This window comes from Bicyclus anynana, chromosome 7 (assembly GCF_947172395.1).
Source record: "Bicyclus anynana chromosome 7, ilBicAnyn1.1, whole genome shotgun sequence".
NCBI lineage: Eukaryota > Metazoa > Arthropoda > Insecta > Lepidoptera > Nymphalidae > Bicyclus > Bicyclus anynana.
In genome coordinates, this window is record NC_069089.1 from 375438 (window position 1) to 397462 (window position 22025).

Below are 22025 nucleotides of genomic sequence, written 5' to 3' on the forward strand. Positions count from 1 at the left end.
TATAGCGTACGAAAATTAACAACTACTCATATTTAATGTGTTAAATAAAATTAACTACAAATTGTATTATACCTGCGTAATGGTAACTAGAAAAATCCCTAATCGGGAAGATTTCTACGTCGTAGACCGTGTGTGTATCTTGTGGCGAAAGCGTGTGGTAATCCTTAGTGAAACCGGATATTCCTTAGCAAGACCGGGATATTCCTTAGCAAGACCGGGTATATTCCTTAGCAAGACCGGGTACGTTCCTTAGCAAGACCGGGACATTCCTTAGCGAGACCGGCCTAATCCTCTAGCGTTTCGATTGACGCACGAACGCATTGTATATTTGGACTCCTAATATACTGGCCTATTGTTTGGAATCGACCTGCCATGATGTTCGACGGTTTTATCGAGTCTGTAGAACAAGCGTTGAAAACACGTTAATAAAAATAAAAAGATCCTGAAATATTCAAAATGCACATAATATATTATATGAATGAATATGAAGAAAAATATTGATGATTTATTCAATTATATTATTTTCAGACATTTCAGATATCGTATATTACTCGTATGATACGAAATATAATAATAAACTATTAGCGCAAAACTATACAATATTTACTCAGTAGTAAGTAACACAGTAGTTTACTTTATGTATTTAAAACAATTTTAGTATTTGTTCTTGGGTGTTTTTTTCAAGAAATCTCGAAATATTATGTATACCAGCTTAATAACTATGCTTACTTTTATATTTTAACTGCATTATTATCATAATTAATATTTTAAGCTCTAGCACTGATCTAATTATTTCATTTAGATTTCTTTATGTTTGGTGAACAATATTATAAGGAATTTTCTAATTCCTATTTAATTATAATTCTCGTCTTCGATTATTTATGCTATTCATAGTCGATTTATTCTTTACACTGTATAAGTGTATATACTATAAATCTATTCACCTTTTTTAACCTTAAAATTAGGAAGTAATATTTTAAAACGGCGTAACTATTTTATTTTTTATTAATAATCCGTATTATTTGGTTTATAATTATTGCTAACCTAATTTTATTATGTATGTTTTTATATCATTTTTTGTCATTACTTTAATCGATGAATCGATTGATTATCATTAGATTTCTAATAATTCCTAAACTTAAGATACCTACCAAAATTTACGAGTAAATTAAGTACTCGAAAAAGGTTTCATAATTTTTCTTTCAAGCATACGATTTTATCGCATTATTTGTATACTGTATATTGATCCATATATACCATATACCATAATTAACTGTTATTATTACTATCTTATGTCAGTACGAGTAAATCTGAATGTCGTACAGAAAATAGTATAAAAACTTGTTTTCCCCCTTCCTAATTGATAGATCATAAAATGCTTCATTGGCTACCTACAGTGCAATTAAATTAAAACCACCTGCTACGCTTATTTCACATATTGTTCCGATCTATCTATTTTACATCCTTAATGTAGTGGACTTAACAATGATTTATGTAAATATTACGAACTGCCTATCTATTTCATTTCTTCATATCTGATGAGATTTGAATGCGTCTGTTAATAAGTCAATATTTTTCGTTTGTTTTATTTTTACTTTTCATATTTTCTCTTAAATGTTTCTTAACTTATAATGTACCGCAACAAATAAACTCTTAATTTATTGGCGAATTAAAATAGAACTTTAGATTTAGACGTATGTTTACTGATTTTTCCTTATAAAATATAACGTACGTAACGTGGTACCTACTTTTGAAATAAAATTAAAATAATTTAAAGAAATAATCTTGAAAAAGTGATAGTCATCATTCCCTATTTCGGCATCGTTTTTGCTATTTTCCGATTTTCCTCCTAATTTTTAATTATAACATAAACCTGTTTTAATTTAATTTAACTTGAGAATCTTATCTTTCTATATTATAAAATAATGTTTCATATCATAAAATCCGCAGTTGTATCAGTTTCAAAAGAAAATGGATTATTATACACATATCTTTAGTTTACCTACGATGTGAACACTAGATCGCTTTAACTAATATCATATATCAGCTTTCTACAATTGCATACCAGGTAATATTAAACTTTCTGTGGTTGTGATTCGAAATGAATAAAATCTCTAACTGAATAAATAAAGTGTTAATAGTTATCTTTGGATAAACTACGCCAAAATATAAACATAATATCTATGCTAAAATGTTTAGTACCTTAATGTTTCCACGAAGGCTTTCACAATCTGTTTGTTACAGTTGTCTGAAGTCAATTAGTTAATGATTGTATACACAGTCAAAGAATACCTTTTGTAATGTTTTGATATACAAAATGACGTTCTAAGTATTCGTGTGAACAATGCCTCAAATGTAAACCATCGTTTACATTTTGAATAGCTTTCCACTTTGACAACAATTTGAAACCTTTATTGAAATCAAATGTTCCTTTATACAAAAGACGAAGTTTTTAATTTTGATTTTACAGTACAATAACTATGGAACAGATATATTTTGCTTGAATGGCAGCTATACTTCAGAGAAGCTGGTTTAAATAAGTTAATTTATTGGTTATTTTTTTTTTGTTACAACTCCTAGTTTTAGCTTTAGCTTGGTTAGAGAGGGGAAGGTAATATATTGTATAATATACAAAACTTATATTTTTAATAACCTCCATTGTTTTTAATTTGCGCCCTTGTTTTCAGTTTGCTAAATATTTATCTGATTTTGCAATTAATTTATGTATTCGTAATTGATTCTACTAATTTTAGTTGGGCTTATATGCCTGCCTAAACTTAATATTACTAATGTTGACATTTATAAGAAATAATTTCCCTCCTGAATGTATCAAGAATTGAACATTACTCGCTCGGTCCTTCTTTTGTTAAATACTTTTAGTACATGGCAAACACTAAACACAACATTCATAAACATAATAAATACTTTGCTAAATCATTGTCTCCAATTATCATCACATATACTCATACCTAATTTATTTTTATTGTATTATATTTTATCGTTACGTTGTATTGTAATATTGCATATTATTTGTATCCGTAGATATACTCTACCTCTTAGTTGTTTACCCAAATAAAGAATAAAAATATTACATTATCCTTATAATATTTATTTTATTTAGCTATTTAAATTTAAAATACAAATTATAAATTACCTACCTAAATTTAAAATTTTTAAAACGTCCTGATTTGATTGGTCGATTCCTCAGAATCGATGTCAACCAGTGGTAAAGTGCCCCAGAAGGCAGTACAATTTAGTATTCTGTTTATTATATACTAGCGGACGCCCGCGACTTCGTCCGCGTAAAAATTGATGTAAACTTCTCTACCTCTACCTTACCCTGCTCGTAAACCTACCCAACCCTACCCTACCTTACCCTACCCTACCCTACCCTACCCTACCCTACCCCTACCTTACTCCTACCCTACCGCTAACGCTAACCCTTCCCTCCCCCCACCTTACCCTACCCTAACCCTACCCGTAACCTATCCATACCCTATCCTACCCTACTCCTAATCTACCCCTACCCTACCCCTACCTTACTCCTACCCTACCGCTAACCCTAACCCTTCCCTACACCTACCTTATCCCTACCCTAACCTTACCCTACCCTACCCTACCCCTATCCTACTCCTCCCCTACCCTATACGTTCCATATCATTCCCCTACCTCTACCTTGCCCCTACCCTACACTACTCCTACCTTATCCGTACCCTACCCTACCCTACCCTACACTTTCCCTAAATTACCCCTACCCTACCTCTATCCTACCCCTTCCCTACCTCTATCCAATCCCTACCCTCAGCAAAATTGGTCCAGCCTTTTGTGCGTGGTGCAATGACCAAAAGACTAAAATTTCCCAAGCGACTTCTATGCTAATACTATAAAGAGGTATAGTTTGTGTGGTTGCCGGGGGTAATCTCTGGATCTACTGGACCGATTTGGAAAATTCTTTTACCAATAGAAAGCTACATTATTTGCGAGTGTCATAGGCTATGTTTGGTCCTCATATTTATACGGGAACGGGAACCACGTAATTGAAACCGCGGGACGTCATATAGCGGCATTTCTGCGACTTTCAGAAATTTTGTATTATCTCCGAAACTATATAACTAATTAACATACTGTAAAGGGCAAATCTTATCTCTATAATATCCTTGTGATTATTAAATAATTTATTTTGATAAGGATTTAAGTTTAGTTGTGTAAATAATGACGTAAACCTTAATTTAAAATTTAAATAATTTATTAAAGTACTAAAGGTACTATATCTGCTAAAATATAAAAGATAGATATATGGTGTCGCGGACTTTTTTGTAGAACTTTTAAAGGTTCAAAAAGCCTCCATACATTTATTTCAGTTATACGCAATGGTTGAGGCAGCGCATGCGAATAAGTAAGTTTTTCGGTCTGACCTGTAAGAGAAAACCCGCGATATCTCAGTAGTTATATATGATAGAAATATAAAATATAGCCTATAGCACTCCCCGATAACGTAGCATTCTACTGGTGAAAGAATTTTTAAAATCGGTCCAGTAGTTCCGAAGATTACCCAATTTCAAAAAATTGTTACAAACTTACAAACTTACAAACTTACAAACTTACAAACTTTACCTCTTTATAATATTAGTATAGATTTGATTACTTTGTTATAGCAGCTAGAAGCTGGTAAGTAGATGTGACGTGTGATGTGATGTAGATGTTTGTCAAACTATAAAAAATCCTCAAGACCTAAGTTAGTTTCCATATTCAACGCCAGTAATGTGTGAAATAAACTAACAATTAAATAAATCAACTTATAACGCATTTCCGTAATCCTAGATTCTTTTATACGTAAATTATGTCTCAATCTTGATCTTTTCCTTCTCCATCTATTAATAAATACGCTTTTAAAAAGTATATCTATGTATGTGTATCTTTCAGTAAGAGTTAACTATTCTTTCTTATGTTATACATATAATAACATTTTTGATTTGCTTAACATCGCTTAACGTCATATTGAGAAATACACTAAAACTTGATGAAGTGTTTTAGTACTCCATTTATGTGTCAGTTTATATTACGTACCTATGCAATGCCATCTACGTTAATTCGAAATCATACTTAATATTGGAGTTTTGTAAGATTCTGTCATATCATTTTAATTTATTTATTTATTTATTTATTTATTTATTTATTTATTTATTTACTTAATCAATACCCGGGAAGACATTACAGTTGCCCAATTCGTCTTCCCAGGCTATACATACATTAGAATAATAATATTCTCTCATACTTTATTAGTCAAATGTATATGATGATGTACTAAGTTGTCAGAATTTCTAACGTACTTTAGATGCATTTCAGTAAGTTCTAAATATAATCTAATCATAATGTTAAAACTTTATCTGTCTATAATTAAATTATGATAAAAGTTTCACTTCTAGTACTACTATATTTTATCACTTCATTATTGTACTCGTCGTATTACATATAAGTATTCTTGAAAATAAAAAATAAAAAAATGTGAATTTCTGAGTTACTGTAATGAATTTTCAATAGTCGTTCCGCTGTATCATCACTTAACTTTACGTTGTAAAATAGGTTGCTACTTGTTAACACGTTTCTGTAACTTCTAAACCATTTCCTAATGTTATAGTTTTATGAAGAGAACATAACGCAAATTTATATTAAAGCTGCTCCCCATCTCATGGTTATTATATATTTGATTACTTTGTGATATAGCAGCTAGAAGCTGGTAATAAGATGAACCAAACCTTTTGTTTGTAAAACGGAAAAAAAAAGCCTAATTAACGCTATGAATTAATTAAACAAATAACTAACTAAATAAAACAACTAATGATGCATTTCCGTAATTCTAGCTTCTTTTATGGTGTGTCATTTACGTAAATTCTGAATCAATCAATATATTATTATCTTGTAATATTTTATAAAAAATTATTTTAATTTTCCATCTTCATCTTTAATTCTATTATGAATACGCTGTCATAACTTATATCTGTGTATCTTTCAGTAAGTTTTAACTATTCTTTCTTATATTATTCATTATTAATTAAACCATTTCTAGTTTGCTTGCTTTAGCACAGCTTAATGTCATATTGAGAAATACACTAAAACCCGATGACGCGTTTCAGTACTACATGTATTCGTAAGTTTATATTACGTACCTATGCAATACCATCTACGATAATTCGAAACCATACATAACATTAGAATTTTATGAGATTCTGTCATATCATATACTTCATTAGTTTCTTTTAATTATACTAAGCTATCACGGAATATCTACCGTACGTTGGATGTCTTTTGGTGTGTTCTAAACCATTTATAATGTTAATATTTTATCTGTCCCTAATAAAATCATTATAAAGCTTTACTTCCCTGTCTTTATTGGTCTCAGTGTGTAGTGCAGTAAACTACTAGATAGTGTGCTAAGTATATTGTATCACTTTATTAATGTAATCGTATGCGTATTACATTTAATTATTCTTGAAAATTTTAAATAAAAAATGTGAATGTGTAACAATTTCCGAGTTACGTTAATTAATGTACAATAGTCCTTCCGCTGTATCATCACTTAACTTCAAGTTGTGAAATAAGTTAACAAGAAGCAACTTATTTCACAACTTTACATTTACACGTTTCAGTAACTTCTAAACCATTCTTAATGTTAGTTTTATGAGATTCTATCGCAAAATATTATTTAAGTTTCTTGTCCCTATCTCGTCTTTAATTTAATTAGTCTCTTTTTGTGTACTAATATGTTCAATAGTTAAATTAGTTTATATCACGTCTCTAAGTTTCGTTTTACCTACATCTATCTCACCGTTAACTGTAGCTTTCATAATTCTTCTTAAAATATCTATCTACCTTTCTGAATGACTATTTGGTTTTTATACTCGCTCGCTTCATCATCGTTTATAGTCATTTTATGGAATCAACTAAAACTGTTAACGCATTTTAGTGCGTACTTAATTTATCTGCCCTGTGTAGATTTCATAACAAAATATTTTATCTACCTAAGTTCTATATTTTTCCTATATTAATCTATATTTTTCCTTATGATAATTTTTACATATGTACATTATTATGTATCTGTACGTAGTACTTTATTCTATTACTTAATCATTAAATAATTAATTAATTGTCGTATTAAACTATATGTTCTATTAAACAATTTATCATTTAGTTTTTGATAGTAAACATTGCGTAATTAAGATATCCAGAAAAACGCAACTTTGCTACGTCATGTTCTGAAATAAATTAAAAAAACTGTTGACGCATCTTTGTGTATCATCTTCGTATGTTCTATACCATTCTTATATGAGGATCTATCGCAAATTATGATTTTTTTTTCGCTTCTTAATCTCACATCTATGGATATACTTTGTTGATAGTATGTTATAGCTTAACCATAATAATTCTATATTTGACAGGGTATCTACTATACGTATATTTGATTGGTTTGTTAAGTAGCAGCTAGAAGCTGATAATTAGATGTACCTAACCTATTGTTCGTAAAACTATAAAAAATCCATAATCAACTTTAATATGTAAAATAAACTCATGTTGCATTTCTGTAATCCTAGCTTCTAAATATAAAATATATATAATTCTGAATCAATCTTATAATATTCTATGATTTTAATTTTCGTTCATTATCTTTCTTTCTATTATTAATACGCTGTTATAAATTATATCTGTGTATTTTTCAGTAAGTTTTAACTATTTTTTCTTATATTATACATTATGCACATTTTTAAGATATTTTTGATTCGCTTATCTTTTCACAGAATTTCTACCGTACTTTAGATGCATTTCGGTAAGTTCCATTTTAGTTTAGGCCATTTTTGATTCGCTCGTTTTATAATCGCTTAACTTCATATTGAAAAATACAGTAAGCCCCAGATGACGTGTTTTACTACTCCATTTATCTGTAAGTTTATATTACGTACCTACGTTTATTCGGAATCATACTTAATTTAGGAGCATTATAAGATTCTGTCATATAATTTAATATTATCTCATAGTTTATTAGTCAAATAATTAGATGTACTAAGTTGTCACAGAACTTCTGCCGTACGTTAGATGCATTTTGGTAAGTTTCTTAACTTTTCAAATTGTTAAAATTTTAACTGTCTATAATTAAATTATTATACAAGCTTCACTTCCCTTTCTCACATTTTATTGGTCTCTTGTGTAGTACTATTATATTTTATCACTTCATTATTGTACTCGTATGTGTATTAAAATTTCAATTTTTTTTTGTTTATACTATGTTATTGCTTAACCATAATAATTCCATATCTGACAAGGATATTATAATATAATATTTGATTACTTTGTTATGTAGCAGCTAAAAGCTGGTAATTAGATTTACCAAACCTTTTGTGTAAAAATTTCCATAATCATCGTCTATGTGTGAAATAACAACTAACTAAATATAAGAACTCATGTTGCATTTCTGTAGTCCTAGCTTCTTATATGCTGTATCATTTACGTAAATTCTGAATCAATCTTATAATATTCTATGACACATTATTTTAATTTTCGTTCATTATCTTTCTTCCTATTATTAATACGCTGTTATAAATTATATCGGTGTAACTTTCAGCAAGTTTTAACTATTCTTTCTTATATTTATACATTATGCACATTTTTAAGATATTTTTGATTCGCTTATCTTTTCACAGAATTTCTACCGTACTTTAAGATGCATTTCGGTAAGTTCCATTCATAATTTTAAAGTTTTATCTGTTTATAATTAAATTATTATATAAGCTTCACTTTCCTGTCTGTCACTTTATTGGTCTCTTGTGTAGAACTATTTTATTACTTCATTGTTGTACTCGTATGTGTATTATAATTACTATAGAAAATTTAAAATAAAAAATGTGAATCTGTAAGAAATTCTGAGTGACGTTAATTAATTTTCAAGAGACGTTTCGCTGTATCATCACTTAACTTCACATTGTAAAATAAGTTGCTACTTGTTAACACGTTTCATTAACTTCTAATCCATTCTTAATGTTATAGTTTTATGATGAGAATATATCCCAAATTATTATTAAAGCTGTTCTTCCCCATCTCGTCTCTAATTGAATTAGTCTTTTCTGTGTACTAATATTTTCCGTAATTGAATTAGTTTGTATCTTGTCAGTGAGTTTGTTGTTACCTTTATTTATCTCATCTTTAACTATAGCTTACATTATTCTTCTTAAAATATCTATCTAACTTCCTAGTGACTTTATTTGATTTTAACACTCGCTCGCTACATCATCGTTTATAATTTTATGGAATCAACTGTCAACTCAATCTAAAAACTGTTAACGCATTTTAGTACGTTATTCACCTGCCCTGTGTAGGTTTAATGAGAAAATCATTCATGTGTCTGTAGGTTTCATACATATATGCTTTACCCGCATATACCTAAGCTCTATATTTTTCCTTAGGTTTTTTAGTAGTCTCTTTAATGTATACTATGCTATTTCGACATAAATACTATAAATAATAATAAATTAACTTTTGAAAAATGTTGTAATTTTATAATTTCTGTTTCCTGTGTCACATTTTATTGGTCCATGGATATAAGTGTAGGTTATATTCTATTACTTAATATTTAATGTAGTTACGTGTTTATCATTATCATTGAGTAAGTCTTAAATTAATAACAATCATATATGTTCTATTACATAATTTATATTTTATTTTTTGATAGTAAACATTGCGAAATTAAGACTTCCAAAAAGGCGCAACTTCGCTACGTCATTGTTTATCGTCATGTTGTGAAATAAAGAAAAAAAACTGTTTACACATTTCAGTACTCCACTTATCCTTTAGCTACTTTGTGTAGCATCTCCGTATATTCTTTACCATTCTTATTAGAGGATCTATCGCAAATTATTATTATTATTTGTTTCGTTTCTCTATCTCATATCTAAGGATCTATTTTGTTTATACATGTTATCGCTTAACCATAATAATTCCATATGTGACAAGGTTATCATAATGTAATATTTGATTACTTTGTTATGCAGCAGCTAGAAGCTGATAATTAAATGTACCAAACCTTTTGTGTAAAAATTTACATAAACTTCACCAATGTGTAAAATAACAACTAACGAAATAAAAAAAAATATGCTGCAATTCTGTAACCCTAGCTTTTTTATACTGTATCATTTACGTAAATTCTGTTTCTCTTTTAAATCTTAATATCATTATCATATACTATTCTACAAATTATATTAATTTTTCTTCTCCATCTTTCATTCTATTATTAATACGCTCTTATAAATCATATCTGTGTAACTTTCAGTAAGTTTTAACTATTATTTTTTATATTTATACATAATACATATTTTTAGGCCATTTTTGATTCGCTTGTTTTATCATCGCTTTACATAATATTGAGATATACGCTAAAACCTGACAACGTGTTTTAGTACTCCATTTATCTGTAAGTTTATATTACGTACCTATGCAATGTCATCTATGTTAATTCAAACTCATACTTAATATAAGAGTTTTATGAGATTCTGTCATATCATTTAATATTCTCTCATACTTTAAGTGAAATAATTATATGTACCTCTACCTACTAAGTTATCACAGAATTTCTACCGTACTTTAGATGCATTTCGGTAAGTTCTAAACCATTAATAATGTTAAAATTGTATATGTCTTATTATATAAGCTTCACTTCCCTGTCTTACATATTATTGGTCTCTTGTGTAGTACTATTATATTTTATTACTTCATTAATGTACTGGTATATTTGTGAGTTACGTTAATTAATAGTCGTTCTGCAGTATCATCACTTAACTTTAAGTTGCGAAATAAGTTGCAACTTGTTTAACAACGTTTCAGTATATTTTAATTCATTCTTAATGTTATAGTTTTATGATGAGATTTATCGCAAATTATTATTTAAGCTTCTATTCCCTATCTCGTCTCTAATTTGCTTAATTAGACTAATATTTTCCGTAATTGAATTAGTTTATATCTTGTCAGTGATTTTGTTTTTACCTATATCTACTCGTATTAAAATAGCTTGCTTAATTCTTCTTAAAATATCTATTTGACTTTCTTAATGACTTCATATGGTTTTAATGCTCGCTCGCTATATCATCGTAGTCATTTTATGGAATTAACTAAAAACTTTTAAAGCATTTTAGTACTTCATTCATTTGACCTGTGTAGGTTTAATAAAAAAAAAAACATTCATGTATCTGTAGGTTTCATACATATTATATGCTTTACCTGCATCTACCAAAGTTCTTTATTTTTCCTTAGATATAAAATAAATAAAATAAATCTTAGCAAATTGTTTAAATTTAACTTCACCATTGCACATTTTATTAGTCTCTTTTAATGTGAACATTGTCTATTTTGACATAAATACTATACATTCTACTCTAGAATACTCGCTTCGTCGTTTAAAGTCATGTTATGAAATTAACTAGAAAAAATATATTATAATTTCTAAACTTTGAGTTCCAGATAGATCTCAACCATTTATAATGTTATGATTTTATGATATCACAAATCACAAATTATTATTATAGTTTCTGATTCCTATGTCACATTTTATTGGTCCCTTATATATACGATGTAGTACTTAATTCTATCACTTAATAATTAATGTATGTACATGTAATTATTATCATTGAGTAAGTCTTAAAATAATTGTCATCGTAATCTATACATTCTATTGCATAATTTATCATTTAAGAAATTAAGACTTCCAGAAAGACGCAACTTTGCTACGTCATCGTTTACGTCATGTTGTGAAATAAACAAAAAAAATTAAACACACATTTGAATACTTCACTTACATTTTAGCTATTTTGTGTATAATCTCCGTATTTTGTTTACAATTCTTATGAGGTTCTATAGCAAATTATTATCATTTGTTTCGCTTCTCTATGTCACATCTATGGATCTATTTTGTTTACACTAAACGTTATGGAATTAAGACTTCCAGAAAGACTCAACCTCGCTACGTCATCGTTTAACGTCATGTTGTGAAATAAACCAAAAAAAGCTGTTGACGCATTTCAGTACTCCTTTTATTATCTTTTAGCTATTTTATGTGTCATCTCTGTATGTTCTTTACCATTGTTATATGAAGTTCTATCGCAAATTACGATTATTTGTTTTGCTTTAAAACTTTTTCTTGTAACATATTAATTTCTTGTAATACTTTAATAGGTAGGTATAATAAAGCCAAACAATCGACAAGTCTTTTCTAGTAATTTTATAATAATGTATTTTATTTCTTCCCGTGTTTTTTTCGTACATATTCGCAAATTCTATTATATTTATATTATAATTAAGATTTACCTACAAGCATGTATTTGTTGTAAAACATCACCACCACACATTGTTATACCACTTCTAACATACAGTTTGCTATACGTGTAGAAGAAAAAACCGAACCATATTCTAAAACTTTATAATCACCTACACTTATTTACTTCTACCTACAAGTTTTCTAAATTCGTTGGTATGGAGAATGTTCGGTCAATTTGTCTTTATAATTACTACTAAGTTGTTTTTCTTTTCTAAAGTTGTCATTTCAATATTTATCATAATATATAAGTACTGTGCTGGTAATTAGGAATACTACTCGTGTAATCTGTATTTATAATATTGGTCTTCGTTTAATACTTTATTATCTTAAAATTTCATACTCCTTTCTCTATCAAAATCCTGTGTTCGTTTTTACCTCTTCAGTAATTAAATTAAATTGTCTTAGTCTTATATCATGCTTACGTTTTCTAATACTGTGTAAAAATAAAAAAATAGCAGTATTTATTATTAAAATATTTCTTTGATGTACGATATTTTCTTTCGATATTTTAATTTTAATAACGGGTTTATTCTTCGTCAAGAGACCAAGCTCCTAATTATTTCATAAGTATTGAAATTGAACTGTATTTATATTGTATTCGAAATTGGGCACAAATAAGAAAATTTATAAATAACATGTTTCCTTGATCTTTATATATTGTCGAAACAATACGAGTATGTTTTAAGATTCCTAAATAATGCTCATTGACTAAATCGAGATATTATCTTGTTGATGTTCTAATGTTCACATTTTCTAATACGATTGCTATATCTAACGTGTATTTTGTAAAAATAAAAACTAGCAAAATTCATAAATAAAAAGCTTTCGATATTTTAAAGTGAATAATGTTCATTTTCTCTATCAAAGGCCTAAGCTGACCCATTACCTCTTTAGTAACCAAATCGAAATGTTTATTGTTCAATGCGAATATATTTTCTAATACCGACTAACATTTCAAGATATTTTCATATTCTCTACCAATGGCCTATACTCTTAACTACATGTCTTAATGTTTTATTCTTATAGTTTTCTAATACAATTACTATTTTAATGCTTACTTTGTAGAAAAAAAACTAGCAGAATTTATCAATAAAATGCTTTCTTGATGTTAATTCAAAAATGTTCTACTGCTAAACTTATATTTTTTTATTATTGAGTTAAATTAAAAACAGAAGTTAAAAATAAGATACTTTCATGATATTCTTTGGATATTTTAAGACAAATAATGCTCATATATCAGGGACTCTGTTTTTTTTATTTAAAAAAACACTTATTTAGTTTTTATACATATAAAATGTTAAAGATGTCATGTCATGAAATGTCATTTAGTTTCAAATCTCTCTCACTTTACGTGTATATGTATGTACGATAAAGAATTTATCTATGTTATCCTAAACTCACAATGTGCAGTACGTATAGATTATTATACAATTAATAAAAAAAGAAAATACTTTAACTTTATGATTGTTTTATCAATTCAGGAACTCAATATTTCATATTATGAATTTATGTAGTCGGTATTTTGTCTTATAGAGTTAACAAAAATATAAAGTATTTTTAATAAACAAGTCCACCTACGTCTCCACTGTAAGCTTGATTTGACTCATTGGTATCATATTCCGATAATTCCACAAAAATATTAGAGTAATATTGAAAAACTATAAGAAAAACTCCTTAAATATCATGAAAAGCTAAAGTTTAAACTACGATATAATACTCCCTGCACGTAAGCGACCTAATATATGTATAAACAAAATTTATAATTATAGAGTTAATCTTACTAATATATATATAAATGTTACCTAATTTCAAGAAAAGTTGCATGTTTTCAGTTTTTATTATTTTTAATTTTAGATTAAGTTACAGTTCATAATATACTTAAAATATAAGTATTTCATATTCTTTGTGTTCTTTGTAGAGGTATTTTTTCCACCAATATTATGAATTTTCTTAATTTGTAATACTTTTAAACTGATTCATAGTCTAATCTTAAATAGTTGCTACTTAATATTTTTAATCCAATCACTTTTTCTCACTCTTAATTTTTTTTGGTTCATTGTAAAACATATCACTGACTATCATGTTTGCTTCTCTTTCTGAAAATATTATAATAATAGTCTAATTAATAATTTATTCATGGATACATATAGTGAGATGAAAGAAGAGAGAAATAACCATCAAATTTGTCACTTTTGATCTTCATTTTATATTTTGCAATTTGAAATATATACATAATTTTGTACCTTTTATTTATATCATCACTTAACCGATTTCAATCTGGTTAAGTATATTTAGGTATCCATTTTTGTTTGTTAACATACTGTATTTATGACGAGTATACTTGTTTTGTTCCATTCACTAGAAATTTTGGGCTTCTTAATCCCTTTGCATTCTTCTATTTTTTTATGCAATGTACTAAGTTAATGTAAATTATATATTATTAAAATTAAGTGCATATGTTACTGGAAACACCTTTCTCTCTAAGCCTGTGATAAGCAGTTAATTACAAGTTGTTGTAGATGAATTTACAAACGAATCCATTTCTTAACACTAACTAGAATCTGCTGATTCTGTCATTTAGCTGTATCCCTATTCCTAGCTCTATAGTATTCATGTACTCACTTGGAAATAAATGGGCTTATTATTATTATAATCTTTGTTTCCTTAGTACATTTTATTGTAATAAGTTTGTTTTTTATTCATTATTATTTTTAAGGTTCTAATTCTAATACCTTTTATTATTATGACTTGCGTCTAGTTTGCTATAATTTTTTTTCTAGTATGGCTATACCATGCAGAGTGCCTTATTAACAGTAGGTATTTTACCTAAATAAATAAACTTTCGAAATAAAATAATAATAATAAAGTATCTACAGATTTTCTGTAATTTCACTAGTAGAATCTATGAAGTTAATCAAATGTTTAGCCTGATTTACACCTTCATTAACATTAACGTCTTATAAACTACCTACACTTTTCTCTAAAAACTCTTGTTTTTGAAATGAAAACTTAGGCCTAAAATTTTTACTTCACTTATTAATATACCTTAATTTTAGTTAATTATCTGTATACTTTTTTTGTTCTAAATTTAACACATACGTTTTAATGTGATTTTTTTCCATATGGGTGAATGTTTTTTCATAAATAAATTTTGCCTATGATTATCTAAGTTTTGAGGCTTAGAACTTTCGTTCTAGCTAAATATATAAAGCTTTAATATAAAGCTTTTTTCTTTCTTTCTTTCTTCTTTAATGACTATATTTTTTATAATTAATGTGTTAAATGAACGGGATTTTCTATATTTTGAAATAAAAAATTATATCTATTAGACTTTAAACTACATTTCGAGTCACCTTTCATTCCAAAAATACGTCTTATATACTGTTTTGGTACTTTTATTATTTTAACTTTTATCTTTTTATGCTTTCTGTATTTTGATTCTATATTCATTACCATATTATTAATTAAATCTAACCTTTGAATCCACCTAATGCCTTTAATTCGAGTTCAATCAATTCTTCAAAATATACTTTTATTTTTATTAAGTTCTGAGAGTCAATGTAATTAGATAGATCCCTCGTTTGGTTTGGATCATCAAACTATAAGAGATATAAATAAACTAACTGTGAATAGTGCGAATACCCCCTACTTCGATCATATTTATTGTGCCGTCTCCAGCTATATCGATATTTGCCTTATTATGAAATAGCTTCGGTATGTGTTTGATCATTTGCCTACTGCTAACATTTTCTAAACTCACAATTTTTAAAGATTGGCTTTGCAATATCTGATTGACCGAGAAACATGTTTTTGAGCTATTCTAGATAACCTAACCAAGTATTGGTGTAAATAATACTAAACTATCTCTCTAGCTCCTCTTGCAAACCTAAAAGGCCTCTTGGAAAAGCCTACCTTAGAATCTTAAAAATCTGTGTAGGTTGTTAGGTTCCTACCCATTTAGACAAATCTTGTAGTTTAAATAAGAACCATTAAAAATAAATACATTTTTATATGTAACGTCCCTATCTGTTTATTTGATAAAATCGTAATCAGTTGACAACCAACAGAAATAAACAAAGTACCTAAATAATTTTTGTTATTGACTGATTATGAGAATGATACTCTTATCTAGAGACTAGAACTGTTTACCTAATAATTGCAATAGTTGCCAAGGTAGGCCTAAATAAATTACATGTAGGAAGAAGTGCATATGACGTTCGTTTATTTAGTCAAAGTCTTAACAATTTTTACTGTCACAAAATAAAATGCTTCCCCATGCTTCTTTAAATGTTTCTGCTAAATAACCCTCTAGAAAAATAAAAATAATAAAGATGGCCGCAAACAAAATGGCTGCTAAATGCTTCAGTTAGTTATCCCGTTGAAAATATGTTATTTTTGTTTATCCTCTTTATTAATTGCCGCTACCAGATAAAATATCATTACAATGATGACGATATTTATATAACATAAAGTAATTAGCACAAGTACTTAATTATTCAAAGATGGCCGCTAGGTAACATCTGGGTGTGTTAGGCATTGATCGATAAAAATATGGCGTCAATCTACCTATTTCAGCTTAAACTGACCGACTGTTAGTAAAATAAATGTAAGATATCCACTTCGTGACTACACATCATTGTTTATTTTTCCATTTTGATTATAGTTTAAAGACTGATTGTAGATCGACCTACCTACCTACTTATTGGAAAATGGCCGCCTATAGCCGTTGTATTGCCTAGGTATGCTTAATAACGAAGAACAATAAATATATAAATGTAAAATCCTGTGTATCACAGATAGGTAACAGAGACGCAATTATACTGCACGACCTACCTACATATTTTCTACTTAATTATTAAAATAATTTCTCTGTACGTACCTAATAGGTAAGTAATTACTTAATAAAAATGTTATCATTTGTAATCACAGTTATAAATATTATGAACGATCGTGTAATCATACCTAATCAAAAATGGCCGCTATAAAACAGCTGTTTTTGCTCTTGTTTACCCAATTCAATAAAATGATACGTGGAATTTACCCAATCGTTATGAAAAACTCGATTAATATACTTAATATAAATCCTCATAGTAAATACCTATCAAAAACAAACGAAAAATATTGACTGACGACTCAAGGTCATGTAACGACGCAATTCCTGCATTTCGGAAAAAAGTTCCGAAAATCTATTGCACAATTTAAAATTAGAAAAAAATATTTAAAATCGTACCCACCTTACATTTTTATCCTTTTGCCTTCTTTCTGGGATAGATTCTAGTGCTATCAAGGATATACGCGTCAACCGGGCGATGACTCCGCCATCTTATTCTAACGGAACTTGCCACCTCGGATAAACTCCAAATTCCAATACATTGTTGTTAAAATTAAAATAATATCACTATATTGGCTACATTTTAACTAGATATTAGCCTCCGCCTAACTCTAATTAATCCTAAAAATACATATTGTACCTGAACCTTACCACTACTCTAATGGAAAAGGTATCGTAGCCCCACCGCGAAATTTGAGCTTTTATATGCTCGTCCTGTCCCCTCTCCCTGCAATTGTATACGACTAAATTAGGGAGCCACTTTGTCAGGTAAGAAACTACGTATTTTGACGTCAAACTCGATACGGTCGCATAATCGTTCTAGAATGTTCTTTGTTCATGCGATAGAGATGCTGCTATACGTACAAGCGAGTAAACGAATGCGTCGAGAATTTTCCACCGCATTGGCATAGTCTAAGATCCAACATTTTCCATTAGGATAAAACAAACATTTTACTATAATGTTAAGTACCTACGTTAGGTAGGTGAGTATGTATAATTTTGTTGCAATTCCTAATTAATTAACTTTATTAGAGCCATATTCCATGTGCATTGGTTACCAACACACAAATTGGAAGGTAGAAAACGCATATAATTATATAATCATAACATAAATATTTTAAACTAGCGGACGCCCGCGAGTTTATCCGCCCCTAAACCTCTTTAATACAACCCTACAGTAGTATCGCTGTAAAAATCGAGTAGCTTCTACCATTTTACCAACATTACCCTTCACTGCTCTGCTCCTATTGATCGTAGCGTGATGGAAAGTATACTATAATCTGCCGAGGAGTATGAAGAATAATTCGAGTAGTTTTTATTTCTATAACGAACACACAGACAGACAGACAAAAATTTTACTGATTGCATCAGAATTGATTGATTGACCTCAGAATGGTGATGATGACTAGGTTTGAATATATTGATTTTTATGATACATTCGGGTAATTAATTTATACATAAAAAGCATAGATTGTCTGGGCTATTTGCAAAATAAATGAGATTATAAAATTTCAAAATCAAAAAAAAATCTTTTATCGTAATTAGATGAAAATTCATACAGTTTTAGCTTCCTTACATTAAATGTGACAATTTTTAATATGTGAACTATAAACATAAACGCATAAATAATAAAGATATTAGTAATTTTGTTTGAACGCACATGCAAATCTAACGAACATAACATTACCTACGACGTCATTAGTTCGTGCCATTTTGTATGGGGCGTTTTTCAGGGATCCGCAGCAGCGCCGCAAATCTGACCCTTTAAATCCCTGTAGCTCCGAAAGTAATGATCGCAGATACCCTGTTCCTTTTACAAAATTGCTTTACTATTAGCATACTCTTAATTTATGTACAATTTAAAATACTGTCATCATCCCTATTGATTGATTGAATGAAGAATATATTTTTAAATCTCCTTAAAACAACACCATAAAACGAAAAATACTTAATATTTGTGTGCTAATTACTGATCGGTTTGAAGGCGTTGCTAAGGTTGAGATAGTTTCTAGTCTAAAATAAAACCTCCTATTTTAAAGTCGGTTAATTAAAAATTGTGACGGCCTCCGTGGCGCAGTGGTATGCGCGGTGGATTTACAAGACGGAGGTCCTGGGTTCGATCCCCGGCTGGGCAGATTGAGATTTTCTTAATTTGTCCAGGTCTAGCTGGTGGGAGACTTCGGCCGTGGCTAGTTACCACCCTATCGGCAAAGAGGTACCGCCAAGCGATTTAGCGTTCCGGTACGATGCCGTGTAGAAACCTAAAGGGGTGTGGATTTTCATCCTCCTCCTTGACAAGTTAGCCCGCTTCCATCTTAGACTGCATCATCACTTACCATCAGGTGAGATTGTAGTCAAGGGCTAACTTGTAAAGAATAAAAAAAAAAAATTGAAATAACATTGTTTGAGTTTAAATCTATTTAAACATAAAATAACATTGTTTAATTTTAATTTAGGAGGATGAAAATCCACACCACTTTCGGTTTCTACACGACATCGTACCGGAACGCTAAATCGCTTAACGGTACGTTTTTGCTGGTAGGGTACTAGCCATGGCCGAAGCCTCCCACTAGCCAGACCTGGACTAATTATGAAAACCTCAATCGGCACAGCCGGGGATTGAATCCAGGACCACGGAGGCCGACAGTCAGGCATATTCAATTCGATGACGAAATACTACGACAAACAATGATGTTACTATAAAATGTCATTGACGGCAAAGCATTCAAAACCGTTGGCTAAAAGTAAAAATACAATTCATTCTTTGTATCTACTTAAGAATATTACCATGAGAAAATGTGACCCCTCATTTTACATAATTTTATTGTAAAAAAACATTCATCGCTAACAATAATATAATTCTTTTATTGTCGTCTCTTAGCCTATATTGTAGTCAAAGGATATAAAAACATCCCAGGCAGCTGCAGCGGGGCGGCGATCAATACAAACGTTCGGGAATGTTCGTCAAATAAATGGCGCATTGTTGGGGATACCAGATTATGAGAACAAAACTAAAATTATGTATTTTAAAATAAATCTGTTATATATTTGTATATATATTTGTAGATATTTTATATTTGTGAGATGTATGTATAGAATATATGACATGTGCCCTTTTCGAAATTGCATATTCAAATATATTTTTATGTTTTCAATTAAACTACATATTCTCTGTTTCGTTAATATTAAATGTAGATATTTGTATGAGAATCAGATCAGGATAATGGGTAGCTATTATATACAAATGGTTCTATCTGTAACTTAGCACGAAACAAAGAACAAACAGAACGATTAAGTGTTTCAAAAAACCGACAGATTACGTTTTTTTTACCGGCAGATGAATGAAAGAGATGACACTTTTTTATATAAGTAGGTATATAGCATGACGAAGCACAGTAGCGTTGCGTCGATATGCTACTGGCTACAGTTTGTCTGACCCAGAATTTTATCACAAAACCAAATTAAAACATCAGTAGTATACCACACCACCAGTTCATACGCTAGGAAGAAGAACATACACTACCATGTTTTATCCTGGGCCCGTCAAGGCAGGTATAACAGATGTTAGGCTTCATGTGCCTACAATTGTTCCGGCACTCATACCTTTCAAATTGAAATGCAGAATTTCTGATTGACGACAAAAGAAAGCGTACCTAAGCGTAACTCCCAAAAAAAGGTTTGTCGATTAAATAAGTAATGAGCAAATGAGCAAATAAGTAATGAGGATATAAACAGCCAAAATGTACTTTAACTATATTCAAAAACAACGCTTACTATAATACTAATAGCATTAACAACTGAGTCTTAGGGCCATAAATCATTTCTCTATATCTATCTCGCTTGCACTTATGGGTCTTATGGAGCCGTCTAGTGAAGGGTGTAACAATGAAAGACATATTATCGATAAGTAAAGTTTATTATCGTATCTTGTTCACAAAATTAAAAAAATTAACAATATTTGATTTAATATAATACATATTTCATATTATATAATTATTAACTAAATAAAATTAATCTTCATCTGAGTCTTCATCATCAGAATCTTCGTCTTCTGCCAAATTTATTATATATTAGTATCCATAGTGCGCAACGAGTAACACATGAATGTATTTATTTAATTGCAGTAAACACATTTATAGCAAAAAAAATACGCAATGCAATTACATTAGAAACCGACCAATCAGAATCGTCCAAATCATTATTGACTCATCATTAGCACGTGCGCAGGTAGCCGTTTATCGATAATTAGGGTGCGCAGGTAGGCGCGCTGCACATTCCTATCTTTTTTGACTTTTATGACCGGACGACTCAGATGATAATGCGCATACTATATATGGCTATAACGGCCTTTAATAAGCTACCCAGTAAGTTGCTAGCAATGCCTCTCCAAACTTTTAGGAAAGAATTAAATAAATGGCTGCTCGAAAAGAGTTTTTATAAAATGAATGAATTTATTAATTTCATGAAATAATGACATTATGACATAAGCAATTTAATCTATTAATTTTCATCATCGATTTATTTTTCATTTTCTTATTCATTTAAAGTTTTGTTCTGTAAATAGCAAAATTTTATTTATGGTTTATTATAATAAAAATTGATGGTAATAAAAATTGTAATAAATATTTGTTAAATTTAGGTTGAAATTTTTATTGTAAATTTTCACATCAAATATAATTATGTTATAAGGATAAATTATTGAAATTAATATTTTAATTGTAAAAATCTTGCATACTGTAATCAGTTGAATGTATAGGTGACTCAATATTAAAAAAAAAAAAAAGAAAAAAAAAAAAAAGCATCCTTACGAATTCTTCACGAACGGAGTCACGTCCAGTTATC

At 29.2% G+C, this 22025-nt stretch overlaps 1 long non-coding RNA gene across 2 annotated transcripts in view; it reads right to left on the reverse strand.

Annotated features, from left to right (window-relative positions):
* LOC112045055 (uncharacterized) overlaps window positions 1-17861 on the reverse strand; it is a 32552-nt gene extending 14691 nt beyond the window's left edge. For both annotated transcript variants that reach the window (XR_008250970.1, XR_008250969.1), the window contains exons 1-2: window positions 17587-17861; window positions 73-397 (exon numbers count right to left, since the gene is read on the reverse strand). This is a non-coding gene — a long non-coding RNA (uncharacterized LOC112045055). The remainder of the gene's footprint in view (window positions 1-72; window positions 398-17586) is intronic.
* Between the last annotated feature and the right edge of the window lie 4164 nt (window positions 17862-22025).